Source organism: Littorina saxatilis, linkage group LG4, assembly GCF_037325665.1.
Source record: "Littorina saxatilis isolate snail1 linkage group LG4, US_GU_Lsax_2.0, whole genome shotgun sequence".
Taxonomy (NCBI): domain Eukaryota; kingdom Metazoa; phylum Mollusca; class Gastropoda; order Littorinimorpha; family Littorinidae; genus Littorina; species Littorina saxatilis.
The window spans coordinates 67,251,362-67,264,827 of NC_090248.1; the positions used below are offsets into that span (position 1 = coordinate 67,251,362).

The window sequence follows — 13,466 nt, forward strand, 5'->3', positions numbered from 1 at the left end:
GTTAGCCATTTCATAGGCAATAGTTGACGATTCCCGGAAGCGGTAGCGAGGCCGTTGCTCCTGAGCACTCCGGAAATCGTCAAAAGCAGAACGAGGTGGGTGAAGCTGAGCCTTGTCCTTCACCACCCCTTCCGGAAAGTATCTGAACGCCGTTTCCGCCGCCAGCGCCACTGCGGCTGACAGCTTCACGGGCAAATTCAGTTGGGAATCCTCTACCACTGAGGCATCCCCGTCTTCCGCCCTACACTCCGACTCGAGATCAAGCTCGGAGCCAGGAGGCAGAACATCAGACAGTTTATCGTCGGCAGAACCGACCACTTCCTGCCCCCCGGGCGGAAGAGGACTAAAACGGTCCCCGATATTCTCATAAAGAGACGTACGGAGGCGTTCGTCCTTTCGCTGCTCGTGGGAACTCTCACGACTACCAACGCCAGAGAGAGCCCCCTGAGCTCGCACACCGGCAAGCGGTGTAGACATACCTTGAACTGGTGTCCCACAAAGGAGAGACACCAACTTGGTACTCCCATCCTGCGAAGCATGGACATCCGCCCGAGTCACAGTCGCCGAAGGCAAAGCGGAAGTCGAAGCCGGAACTGCAGGAGACTGCCGTACCTGTGCTAAGGAGAGAACATCAGAAACACCCGACGGAAGCGCACGTAATTCCTCCCTAGTGGAAGATAATTCCGACGCAAGTGTCGAAACTTGAGCGCTCAAAGTCAACAATAAAGACGCAACTTCAGCTGGCGCTAACCCAGGGCAGCCATCTGAAGTTGAAGCAGAAGCAGAAGCAGAAGAAGAAGTTCTTTTGCGCGAACCGCCACTCTTGCCAGAACGTAAACAAGCCTGACCGGAAGTTAAACTGACGTCTGCTAACACGGGAGATTTAACAGAAGTTGAATCAGAAGAAACAGACGCGGATTTTCCTGCGCCCTTCTCTCTCCTCGAGCTACGTTTAGGAGGCGAATCGTCAGGCACCTGCCTCGAACTCGGCTTCCTATTCACGCTATCAACAAGCGCAGCCTCCGCCATAGCGAAAGAACTCACGAAAAATTTCAAAGAAAAACAATTTCAGAAAAATTTCACAAGTACAAAACGAGCGACGAAAGCGTCGCTAAAGTTATAACAAAACGGAAAGATCTCACCACACAAGTAGGTAAAGGTGAACAGCTAGGCGACGACCAAGGGGAGATGCCAAAGCCAAAGACTATGACAAAATGCTGAATACAGCAGGAGCGTACATCAGGAGCGTCCTTCCCAGTTGAACCGCTGAGAGAGAATGATACAAATGGCGGCGTATGCGCACGCATACGGATGTTGGACCGGACATCGGTCTGATATTATGGGATGGATCACTCTTTTTTAGGGTGGTCTCCCTTGTTACCAAGGGGAACGCGTACAGCGTAACCAGCACTGAACTAGAGTTAATTGCTATATGTGAGTTGGGTAATAATATGTAATTTAATGGGGGTAATTTTACAGAGGTTGTCAACAGAAACAAGGTCTTAAAAGGGAGGGAGTCTTAAAATGGGGGTAATTTTACAGAGGTTGTCAACAGAAACAAGGTCTTAAAAGGGAGGGAGTCTTAAAATGGGGGTAATTTTACAGAGGTTGTCAACAGAAACAAGGTCTTAAAAAGGAGGGGGTCTTAAAATGGGGGTAATTTTACAGAGGTTGTCAACAGAAACAAGGTCTTAAAAGGGAGGGAGTCTTAAAATGGGGGTAATTTTACAGAGGTTGTCAACAGAAACAAGGTCTTAAAAGGGAGGGAGTCTTAAAATGGGGGTAATTTTACAGAGGTTGTCAACAGAAACAAGGTCTTAAAAGGGAGGGAGTCTTAAAATGGGGGTAATTTTACAGAGGTTGTCAACAGAAACAAGGTCTTAAAAGGGAGGGAGTCTTAAAATGGGGGTAATTTTACAGAGGTTGTCAACAGAAACAAGGTCTTAAAAGGGAGGGAGTCTTAAAATGGGGGTAATTTTACAGAGGTTGTCAACAGAAACAAGGTCTTAAAAGGGAGGGAGTCTTAAATTGAGGGGTCTTAAAAGGGGGGGTTCCACTGTACCATAATGATAATGGCATTTCCAAAGCAACAAAGCATAAGACTTCCTTCATATTTGAAATTGCTAAGATCTTATAATTAATATAATGCAGTGCTCCCTGTCTTTGATACCTCATAACACCTGAGAAAAGTGGGTCTATTCACTAAGGAGTCGTAAAATAAAGATACTTTTGTAGACTTTATAAAGACAAACTCTTAAAAAACATTACTAAAAACAGAGTGGATATTAAAATAAAGGGTTTTAATTAATAGGAATTCCTTTAACTCTCTTCTTAGTAATATCAACTCATTGCCAGCGTGACGTGTGAATTAACATAAGTTCTTTCTATCCATGTCCCACTATAACACAAGCCATTTCACATCAACACAGGGCTAGATTTCCCGCAGTTCTCAATTTGCTACGATTTTTAAAGCCAAGCAATATATATGTTGGTTTAGGGTAACCCGACCAACCCTGTACTTTCCTGCTGACCCTAAAATGTTTTGCTCATTTCATACTAAGGGAATTCCGGAAAGTATCCTCCTTTAAAATCAACTAAATTTATATACAAAAATATATATATAAAAACTTTTTAAAAAGCCGACCTACCGACCCTATTTTTTTTGGTCAGGTTACCCTAAACCAACATATATTTTTGTTTGGCCTTATTATAATAATATTTTGTGTACACTTTTTTTTACTGTGGATCGGAAGGACCACATGCAGCAAAGTCTCTTGCTATGAAAATAGATCACCAGCTCCTCAACAGTTTAAAATATCACTTGTACATCATGAGAATATGAAAAAACAAAACTTGAACACCAAAGATGTAGACACTAATGCACCTGCCCCTAAACCTTCCACACAAAAGCTTCAGCATGCATCTGCTTCAAAGCATGAATATAGGGCTTCATCATATTTTTGGTCCTATAACATCAGACAGCAATGCAGGCACTCAATATTACATATGGCGCATTTTTATCGACAAACACATGCAAATGTACACACATTTACAGAACAATGTTCTCTGAGTGCTTTTCACATCACTAAGCTTTAACAACAACAACAAAAACAACAAACACACATTCAAACAAGAATCTGCCAATGATGCTACAGTGGAACCCCCCTTTTAAGACCTCCAAAAATCTGAGAAAATCAGGTCTTAAAAAGGAGGGAGTCTTAAAATGGGGGTAATTTAACAGAGGTAATGAACAGAAAGTCGAAAAAAACAAGGTCTTAAAAAGGAGGGAGTCTTAAAATGGGGGTCTTAAAAGGGGGGTTCCACTGTAATTTTTTTTTTTACCTCCACATCACCAACCTATCATGACACAATAAATAACAAGATCAAAACTATAAATAACCAGGAAGTACTTAAACTACTAACACGTTATTGGTCAGAAAACTGCACTTCAAGAAGATGTGTCTTTTTTTTCTTGTCTTTTTTAAATTAGTTTAAAAAGTACAGCAGAAGTACAGGTGCTGATTTATTTGACCCAAGAGGTATTTACATGAGCACAAGTTAATTGCTATAGGATTATCATTAACCAATTAGCAAAGAAGAGCTTTAATATTACATGTGTGCAACTTTATATCAGGAACTGCAGTCAACTCTATTGTAAAAAGAAAGAAGAGGTGCATAATTAGGAGTTAATATTAGGTAATCAACAAAACTTAGCAAATGAAGAAAATGACCAGAAATATAATTCACGCAGGAGCTTATTAGCTGAGCTACTGTAAGTGGAAGAAAAATCATTGGTGATATTAAAAATCCAATGTCAGATCTTTGGAATATAATACAAAAATAGCGTGAAAAAAGTGGAGTTAGGAAACACCATAAATAAACCTTGCACTACGTAGGGGCTATCAAGTTAGCTGGACATTACAACTGTGGGACTGGTGCCTTATACATATTTGCTTCCAAACTAATCTGAGAGTCCAGTATCATATGACCCCATACATGTCCTTAAGAGGTGAACAATATATGCCTGTAGGACACTGATATATCTTGTCTGTCTGCCTAATCTGAGAGTTGAGCAAACTCTGTAAATCATGCACATTAGTGACACTTTATTTTGAGTGGTATGGGTAGTTTTCCGCTGTCACTGTCATTGATTGGAAATTACTTTTGGAACCATTACAACGGTGTGTCCGCAAAGAGCAGAACAGTTGTTGACACGTAAAGTGTTCCAAATAAAGTGTTCCAAATAAAGTGTTCCAAATAAAGTGTTCCAAATAAAGTGTTCCAAATAAAGTGTTCCAAATAAAGTGTTCCAAAACCGGCCATGGTGTGGCTTTCATGCACTCAAAACAAAATTTGTCAACATATTACAGATTCTGACCACAAACAATGGATATAGAAGAACAACACTGAAAAAGTGTACAGCTTCTGCTCACTTGTGGTGTACCAGAGACACTGACGTCCTTCAGTGGAAGTCCCCCCTTTTATCAGATTAAACAATCTTAGAAAAGCAGGTCTTAAAAAGGAGGGAGTCCCAAAACGGGGGTATATTTCCACAGGCTATCAACAGATCATCTTAGAAAAGCAGGTCTTAAAAAGGAGGGAGTTCCAAAACGGGGGTATATTTCCACAGGCTATCAACAGATCATCTTAGAAAAGCAGGTCTTAAAAAGGAGGGAGTTCCAAAACGGGGGTATATTTCCACAGGCTATCAACAGATCATCTTAGAAAAGCAGGTCTTAAAAAGGAGGGAGTCCCAAAACGGGGGTATATTTCCACAGGCTATCAACAGATCATCTTAGAAAAGCAGGTCTTAAAAAGGAGGGAGTCCCAAAACAGGGGTATATTTCCACAGGCTATCAACAGATCATCTGAGAAAGGAAGGTCTTAAAACGGAGAAAGTCTTAAATTGGGGGCGGGTCTTAAAAGGAACGGTCCACTGTATCCTCCCCATTATTGGCAACTAGAGGAATACCCGGCTTCGCCGGGGTGAATCGCGAGACAGAGACAGACAGCGTGGCCAAATGTAACCGAGTGCCGAAACACCACAATCATATTTGAAGCCGAAGTCCACTCAAACGGGATTGAGAATAACTGTTATGGCTTCTGGAAGGAAGGCCTGAATATTCAGTCACACACCAATGCCACCAGACCACATCACAAACAGAACTCTACAATCCACAGGTGTTGTCCACACACACACACACACAAACACACACACACACAGAGAAGCCGTATATGACTAAGTGCCAAAAGGTGCTCACAGAACAGAAGACGACTTTGTTTTACAATAAAAATGTTTCTAAAAACGTGTGTCTGCTGAAAATTGGTGTGTGTGTGGATGAATGTGCGAAGAGATAGTGGACATAATTTCGTGTGTCTGACTTGAACGGTTTTGAAGTTATCTTTGTTTAAAGTCAAAAATAACGCCAAAACCGGCCATCTGAAAAAGGACATCGTGGTACCTCGTGTTTTGAATATGCCACAGAAAAATAACAAGAAGCACAAATGAATTGCATTTAGTTTGATTGAATGCCTGAAACATCGCTTTACAGACGAGACCAAACGTCAAATCTAAATCTCGAGAGAATTCTTTTTTTTCGATAACCGAATTTTAAGGTGTCGCACGCAAGATGTGTCGTCATCACGGCATACATTTTTCAATCGCAGATATTTACTAAATTTCTTTTTCAAAAACTCTGGAATTGATGTCGACACGTCAAGCGATAACGGTGTATCAAACTGCTGTCTTTCAAGTAATCCAGCAAAGACTGCAGAACTTTTGAACAGCATTTTTGAAAACGATTTGAAAATTTCGTCATATCTTGCGTGCGACAAAATGTTCGGTAATTAACGGTTATTTTCTTTTAAAAACAAAATTTACATGTACAAAGATCTACTTCATCTACGGAACCACGTGACACATTCTGTGTTCAAAATTTGTGAAGAAATCACGAACCACGAATGCGCTATCAAGTGTTGAAATTATGTCGTCAACATCTTTTCAGATCTTGCGTGCGACACCATCTTGCGTTCAACATAAAATGTCACTACCTTATCGAGTTTAATGGGTAAAACTAACTATTTGTTGTCTTAGTTTAATCTTCTTAATTAAAAGCGTAATAAAACCGAACTTCCAAGATGAATTTTAATTGAGATTAGCGAAAGAGCGGGCACGCAAGTCGACCTTAAAGTAAAAGAATGATAACACGAGCGTTTGTCGTGTTGTCTTGCGTGCAACACATTGTCCAAAAAGGAAAATGCATATTTTTCTCAGACGTTTTTTAAGTTGAAACCTTGAAACTTCACACACATTTGGGGTTTAATCGCCCCCATGCATGGTAAAAGTCTTGTTGACCCTTGTCAGATTTCAAGGTCACGGCTGGGTCACATGTGGTTCAGAAAACGGATGAAACATATTTTTTCAGAGATTTTTGAAGCTAGAACCTTCAAACTTCAAACAACGCTTTTGCTTAATGATTGTTCAACATGGAGAATTCAAGGTTGATCCTTGAGAAATGTGAAGGTCATAGCAGGGTCTCGCGTGGGTAAAAAAAAAAAGGAAATTGTATTGAACTTCAATTTATATAAAACCAAAGTCTGGTTGATCTGTTTTAAGATTTAAGGTCAAATCTGTTATTTAAGGTTAAATGAAATTTGTTGATGCTTAAATCTTTGAAACTTCCAACAGGTTTGAGGTTTGACAACTTCTGGACTTTGAAATCTGGTATGGTTGATCCTGGTAATATTAATTACAGTAAAACCTGAGTCTAGCAGACCCTTGTTGTAACGGCCACCTGCTACATACGGACAGTTTATCATGGCACGAACACGATTTCAACAATAACTAACCTTTAACGGGCGGACACCTGCCACTTACGGACGCGGACACGATTTTTCGGACCGTAGGAAGTGTAAACACTGTCACAAACGGACACAACGTACATAAAAACGCAACTTCGAAAACTCGACTGTTATGCAGTCAGTGCTCGGCAGCCGTAGCCGTAGCACAAATGGTTGTTGATTGGTTGTCCTGTCCCTTTTCTGACCAATCAGTGGCTTGTTTAGATGGAGACCCACTTTCGCTCACTCACTTTCGCTTCGCTCACTTTCGCTTTTCCGCATTGTGGATACAGTCACAACCAAAAGCAACAGTAGACTACTGTGTTTGAAAATGGAATCTCCAGCAGGAAAAAGAAAAGCGTTGACTTTAGAGCAGCGTGTCGCTGCCTTGAAAAAACTAGATAGCGGCCAATTATGCCGAGATGTGGCGAAGGAGATGGGATGTGGTAAAACACAGATCGCGAGGATCAAATCGGAAAAAGAAGACGTGATGAAGGAGTGGGAGTCAGGTGCGCGAATCGACCAAAAAACTGTGAAACGTCTGAAAACGCAATATGAAGACCTGAACAACGTGGTATGGGAGTGGTTTTGTACTGCAAGATCGAAGAATCTGCCTGTCAGTGGACCACTTATACAGGGAAGAAAATGCAACCATTTATCATTTACCACTCCCCCCTTCCCCCCTCCTACTAATCTCTCTCTCGATCTCTCTCTCTTTGTAAGCAATCGTTCGAAGGAAACAATAGTTAGTTGGTCGAGACACACTGCGGAATTTCCCGTTGAATGACTGATGAAGTCAGCTATTTTTAGCTTTGCGACGTCCGACTTGCGTAAGTTTGAATGCACAGTGTGTGTAGGGAACGGGGTAGGTGCTAAGGTGGGGGGGATGTTGTTGTTGTTGTTGTTGTTTGCTACATGTATCATTTGTTTACTCACATGTTCAGTGAGTCTCATGTTCAATCCAATAAATACATACTACAGGACTGACAAAAAGTGTCTTGTTCATTTTACGTGCTCTTTGTAAAATATTGCCCCGGCCCCTCCACCTGTGAAGAAGGGACACCTGTCTAATAGGGACACTATTACCATTCCCCAAGGGTGTCCGTTAGAGACAGGTTTTACTGTAGTCAAAACATCAAGATCAACAATTATAAAATAAGCACTTTCACCAATGTCAAGTGAGCAATAGCAGCAAACGTGAGTCTTATAAAGATTATCACTTTTTGTGTGACCTCAACTTGACCCCTCTGAATGCTCTCAATCATGGAAATTGACCACACTTTGATTATAACCAAACAACATCAAAACTTTTCAAAGGTGTTGCTTAAAAGGCGTTCGTGAAAATGACAATTGTATGTGTCTGACTTCAATGCGACCCCGCTGCGACCTTGACGTTTGATTTTATCAACCAGACTTTCATCATGTGTGAATGACTTCAAACACTATAAAACTAGTTGAAGAAATTGACAATTTTTCAAAGTTTAAGCCAGATGGCACTGCTGTGACCTTGAAATTTGACAAACATTAACCAGGCGGTCACCTTTTTTAGAAAATATCCTTAAAGGATATTTAACCTTACTGTGACCTTGGAATTTGATGAGGTTTAATTTAACTTGCGTAGTGTGCCAAGTTTCAAGGCCCTAGCTTCAAAAACATATGAGAAAACCTCATTGAAAAATGTATATGTTTGACCTCAACGCGACCCTGCTGTGACCTTGACTTTTTCAACCAGACTTTAATCGTGTGTGAACATTATACACTAGAACTGTGTGTATTTTCAAAGCTCGTGCTATAAACGCGCTGAATAAATTGAAAATATTCCACATTTGGACCAGATGTGACCCCGCTGTGACCTTGAACTTTGACAAAGATTAACCAGCAGGTCACTTTTAATGAGGTTTTATAAAAATGCTGAAAGTATGTGAAGTATGTAAAGTCTAACTGATCTAGTATTAAAACATGTAAGACGTGACAACGACAATTTTCCAGTTTGCAAAGGAAATTTAACCTCGCTGTGACCTTGAAATTCAATGTTGTTTAATGTGATGTGCACCATACCTGGAGGTCATTATACTTTGGTTGTGTGCCAAGTTTCAAAGCCCTAGCTTTAAAAACGTGCGAGATAACCTTAATGCTATGACTCAGTGCCGTTTTGAATGATATAACGAACAAAATTATCGTTATTTGTAAAATCATTTGGGTAAATTTATCTTTTCTTTTCGTAATTGGGTTCCAGCATCTGTTGTCTTAACAAAAATCACAATATCAGTCGTGTTTGTCAACTTTTATTTTTTAGCCCCTTTGTCCGCTTTTCGTGCGCACCTTTTGGCACTTAGTCATATATGTATATCTATATCTATAAATATATAGAGATAGGTGACAGTGTATTTTTCGCGTGGCTATAAATTGATTCGACCTTTTCACTTTGACAGTAAGAACAACTTCCGGGTGCAAGGGAAGCGTTCTGGACAGCGCAGTGACATTCTAAAAATAGTAACGTAGTAACGGGAATATGGATTGACGCCACACGAAGGAAGGGAGATAAACACTGAAAACACTGGAGAAGATAAAGAGAACAAGAAGGGCAAAGCCCATACGACTCACATGCTTTACCTTGACCTTTACATGACCTTGACCTTCAGGGTCAAGGTCAAATAACTAAACCTAGCAATGACATCATACACTAAGAACTGCTTTACACATTTTTCCTACCAAAATACATGTGACCTTGACCCAGGGTCAAGGTCATCCAAGGTCATGCAACACAAAGCTGTTAATTCAAGACATAGGAAGTACAATGGTGCTTATTGGCTCTTTCTACCATGAGATATGGTCACTTTTAGTGGTTCACTACCTTATTTTGGTCACATTTCATAAGGGTCAAAGTGACCTTGACCTTGATCATATGTGACCAAATGTGTCTCATGATGAAAGCATAACATGTGCCCCACATAATTTTTAAGTTTGAAACAGTTATCTTCCATAGTTCAGGGTCAAGGTCACTTCAAAATATGTATACAATCCAACTTTGAAGAGCTCCTGTGACCTTGACCTTGAAGCAAGGTAAACCAAACTGGTATCAAAAGATGGGGCTTACTTTGCCCTATATATCATATATAGGTGAGGTATTAAATCTCAAAAACTTCAGAGAAAATGGGAAAAATAGCTGTTTTTTAGACAACATTTATGGAAGAGTTACTGGGAATGGTGAAATGAAGAGAAAAACCAAAATCGGTTCAGCGCTGCGCGCTGAGAGCACGTGTTGAAATATCTCAGTTGATGAGGTTGTGTCCGGGGTGTAGCTGAATACGGTGTCCAAATTTGAAAAAGATCCACCGAGAACTTTGGCGTTGTGACGTGGTCTAGCGGCTTTGGTGTGTCGGTATGGGGGCCCGGGTAGCTCAGGTGGAGCACGTGTTGAAATATCTCATCGATGAGGTTGTGTCCGGGGTGTAGCTGAATACGGTGTCCAAATTTGAAAAAGATCCACCTAGAACTTTGGCGTTGTGATGTGGTCTAGCGGCTTTGGTGTGTCGGTATAGGGCTCAGGTGGAGCACGTGTTGAAATATCTCATCGATGAGGTTGTGTCCGGGGTCTCTCTGAATAAGCCCACCAAATTTGAAGCAGATCCATCGAGAACTTTGGCCGTGCATCGCGCACAGACACACAGATACACAGACACTAGTCGTATATATATATAGATGTAATGAGTATTTCTGCAGCAATTGCGAACCCTTAGCTCATTTTGCACTGCGGGGTCAGGGATAACGGTCACAGCTAAAGTATTGCAGTGCTGTCCTTTCCCTAAGGGCCAAGTTATACCTGTGCAGAGTTAACAGCACAGACGACGCACTGCAGATTATTGATGCCGCGGTAGGGATTATGACGAGTACTTGGCCTGTTTTCTTTTCATGCAGCGTGTAGCGGGCTGTAATAATCTGCAGTGCGTCATCTGTGCTGCTGAAATTACATAGGTGAGCGCCAGGCCTAAAACACACTCACAGCATGCTGCAGCAAGTGTTGAAAGCTCAACTCCATATCTACTCCATTTTTCATGTCCAATTTAATGGTACCGGTAAGTTAAAAAAGAATTGAACGTATCGTCGTCGTCCTGGAATTTTGGCGTAACTTGATTCTTGGCGATTTTGATGTTTTTGTGGTTCAGACTAAGTAAATCAATCATTCTCCATGAGAAATATTCTCTAAAATGAAATGGACAATACATTAACATTCTTTTCTCTTTCTATCCATACCAGGTACAAATATAAACACTATTTCACAATAAAAATAAACACTATTGGCCTTCTTCCGAAAAGGTGTCTAAAATGAGTTACGCCAAAATTCTAAGAGGACGTCGATATACTAGCCGGGTTATCAGCCTATGTGGTGACTGTTTGGTGACAGGCTATATTAGCAACACGGACGTCGATATACTAGCCAGGTTATCAGCCTATGTGGTGACTGTTTGGTGACAGGCTATATTAGCAACACAACTGCTCTGAAATCGTTGAGTAATGTGTGGCTCTAACAAACAAGAGCACATGATACACAACAGTTGGACACAGAAGAGGCACATATGCATGACCGTTCAGCCATTATACCTACACGTACAAACTACCCATTGATAGTACCGGGGAGTGGTCACAAATCCATAACCATGCACAAGGTAACGAAGCATTACAGACATGATTACTTTCCAATTCATAATTTGTGGTTGTGTACCTATGCAAGTGTGACAGGGAGACTACCGTCGCCCTTCACAGCAGACTCTGCAGAGTTGTTCACCTTTGAAGTAGGCAACACCTGTGGATTGTAGAGTTCTGTTTGTGATGGGGTCTGGCGGCTTTTGTCCCTCTGTAGGTTCATGGATTCCTTTGCGAATGCATAACACAGGGATCGCGTTTACGCACGATTTTTGCGTATTTGACGCATTTTAAAAGTCGCTGACGCGTTTTTTTCGCCGCGCCGCGTAAGCCATACGCAAAAATATTGTAACTTTTTCTTGTCTTCACGCAGCGCTTTTGCTCTGACTTAATAATCACCCGATCCTGAAACTGACTATAGGGCTCGAGAAGTGACGACACACATGAAATCTGCGCGTCAAAACTAAAGTCCGTTTCTTTTTGCATCGAAGTATCGCAAACGAACGTAACGAGGGTATTACCAGATAATGTCTTGTCGGATAATGAAACAGACATTAGCTGCTCTCCCATCTCGCGCTTCCAAAAGGCGGAAAGTGTGTCTAGTCGTATTAGAGCGGGAAACAAACTCAGCATGGCGTCTAAAAGTCTTTTTGCTCTGGGATTTTCAACAACGAAGCGTGCGGCTGAGGATCTTACTGAAAGTGAAAGTTCAGATAATGAAGAGGAACAACCGTCAAGTTCAACAAGTTCAGCTCAGTGTAAAAAAATCGGTTGGAGCCAGCAGGGGTGTTATTCGACAGGCGTGCGCGGAGTTCGACAGGAAAACTCGCCGTATTTAGGTAAGGAGTGTCTTTAAGTCTTTCGTGCGTGTTTTGTTTGTGTTTGTACGTGTTTTCGTAGTACGCAAACATATTGGTCCGTGACGCGTTTTTTTCGTTTCGTTGCGTATGACTTACGCGTTTTTTAAAAAGCTAGCGCGATCCCTGATAAGAGTTATTATAGGGCTTAGAAATAAGCTCTAAAATTCTCAATCCTGTTTGATTGGACTTCGCCTCCAAAGGTGATTGTGGTGTTTCGGCACTCGCTTACATTTGGCGTCGTCGACAGGGATGGGACTCGAAATGATATGTTCAGGAATGGCGTTATGGCCACTGAATCATTTTTCGTCCTGTTCCCATTCCACGAACCTGGGAGGGACCTAAGCTTGGCGGGTCCATGGTTCGGAACTTTGGGGACAAAGTTCATTCAAACGGGGGCGAGTGTGACAGGGAGACTACCGTTGCCCTTCACAGCAGACTCTGCAGAGTTGTTGAATGTTCGCCTTTGAAGTAGGCAACACCTGTGGATTGTAGAGTTCTGTTTGTGATGGGGTCTGGCGGCTTTTGTCTCTCTGTATGTTCATGGATTCTTTTGCGAATGTACAACAGTTATCATAGGGCTTAGAAATAAGCTCTAAAATTCTCAATCCTGTTTGATTGGACTTGGCCTCCAAAGGTGATTGTGGTGTTTGGGCACTGGGTTAATAATAATAATAATAATAATAAATGAGCATTTATATAGCGCAACATCATAACTTTACAATTATGCTCTTTGCGCTTGACACATTTAAAATTAAAACACAGTTATACAAGCATTTATACAAGTGTATATACCATCTCTGCATAGGTTTTTTTTAATTTAAGACATCTGATACTGTTTAATAGTTGATAAATGGATGCAAAGCAGCACACAAACACCATAACAATCCAAACTCAAGTTGAGCTTACTCCAAAACACACATCGATCAGCTCTCACTGAGACACATATACTCACACTCACACATACTCACACTCACACTTGGCCACACATGCCAACACACTCAGACACTCTGAGACACATATACTCACACTCACACATACTCACACTCACACTTAGACACACTCACACTTAGCCACACATGCCAACACACTCATACACACTGAGACACATATACTCACACTCAC

The 13,466-nt window shown here is 41.3% G+C and overlaps 1 protein-coding gene across 1 annotated transcript in view; it reads right to left on the bottom strand.

The window, feature by feature from the left end:
- Window positions 1-13,466, bottom strand: part of LOC138965445 (PX domain-containing protein kinase-like protein) — a 40,955-nt gene that overhangs the window by 9,288 nt on the left and 18,201 nt on the right. The gene's annotated exons all lie outside the window — the stretch shown is intronic.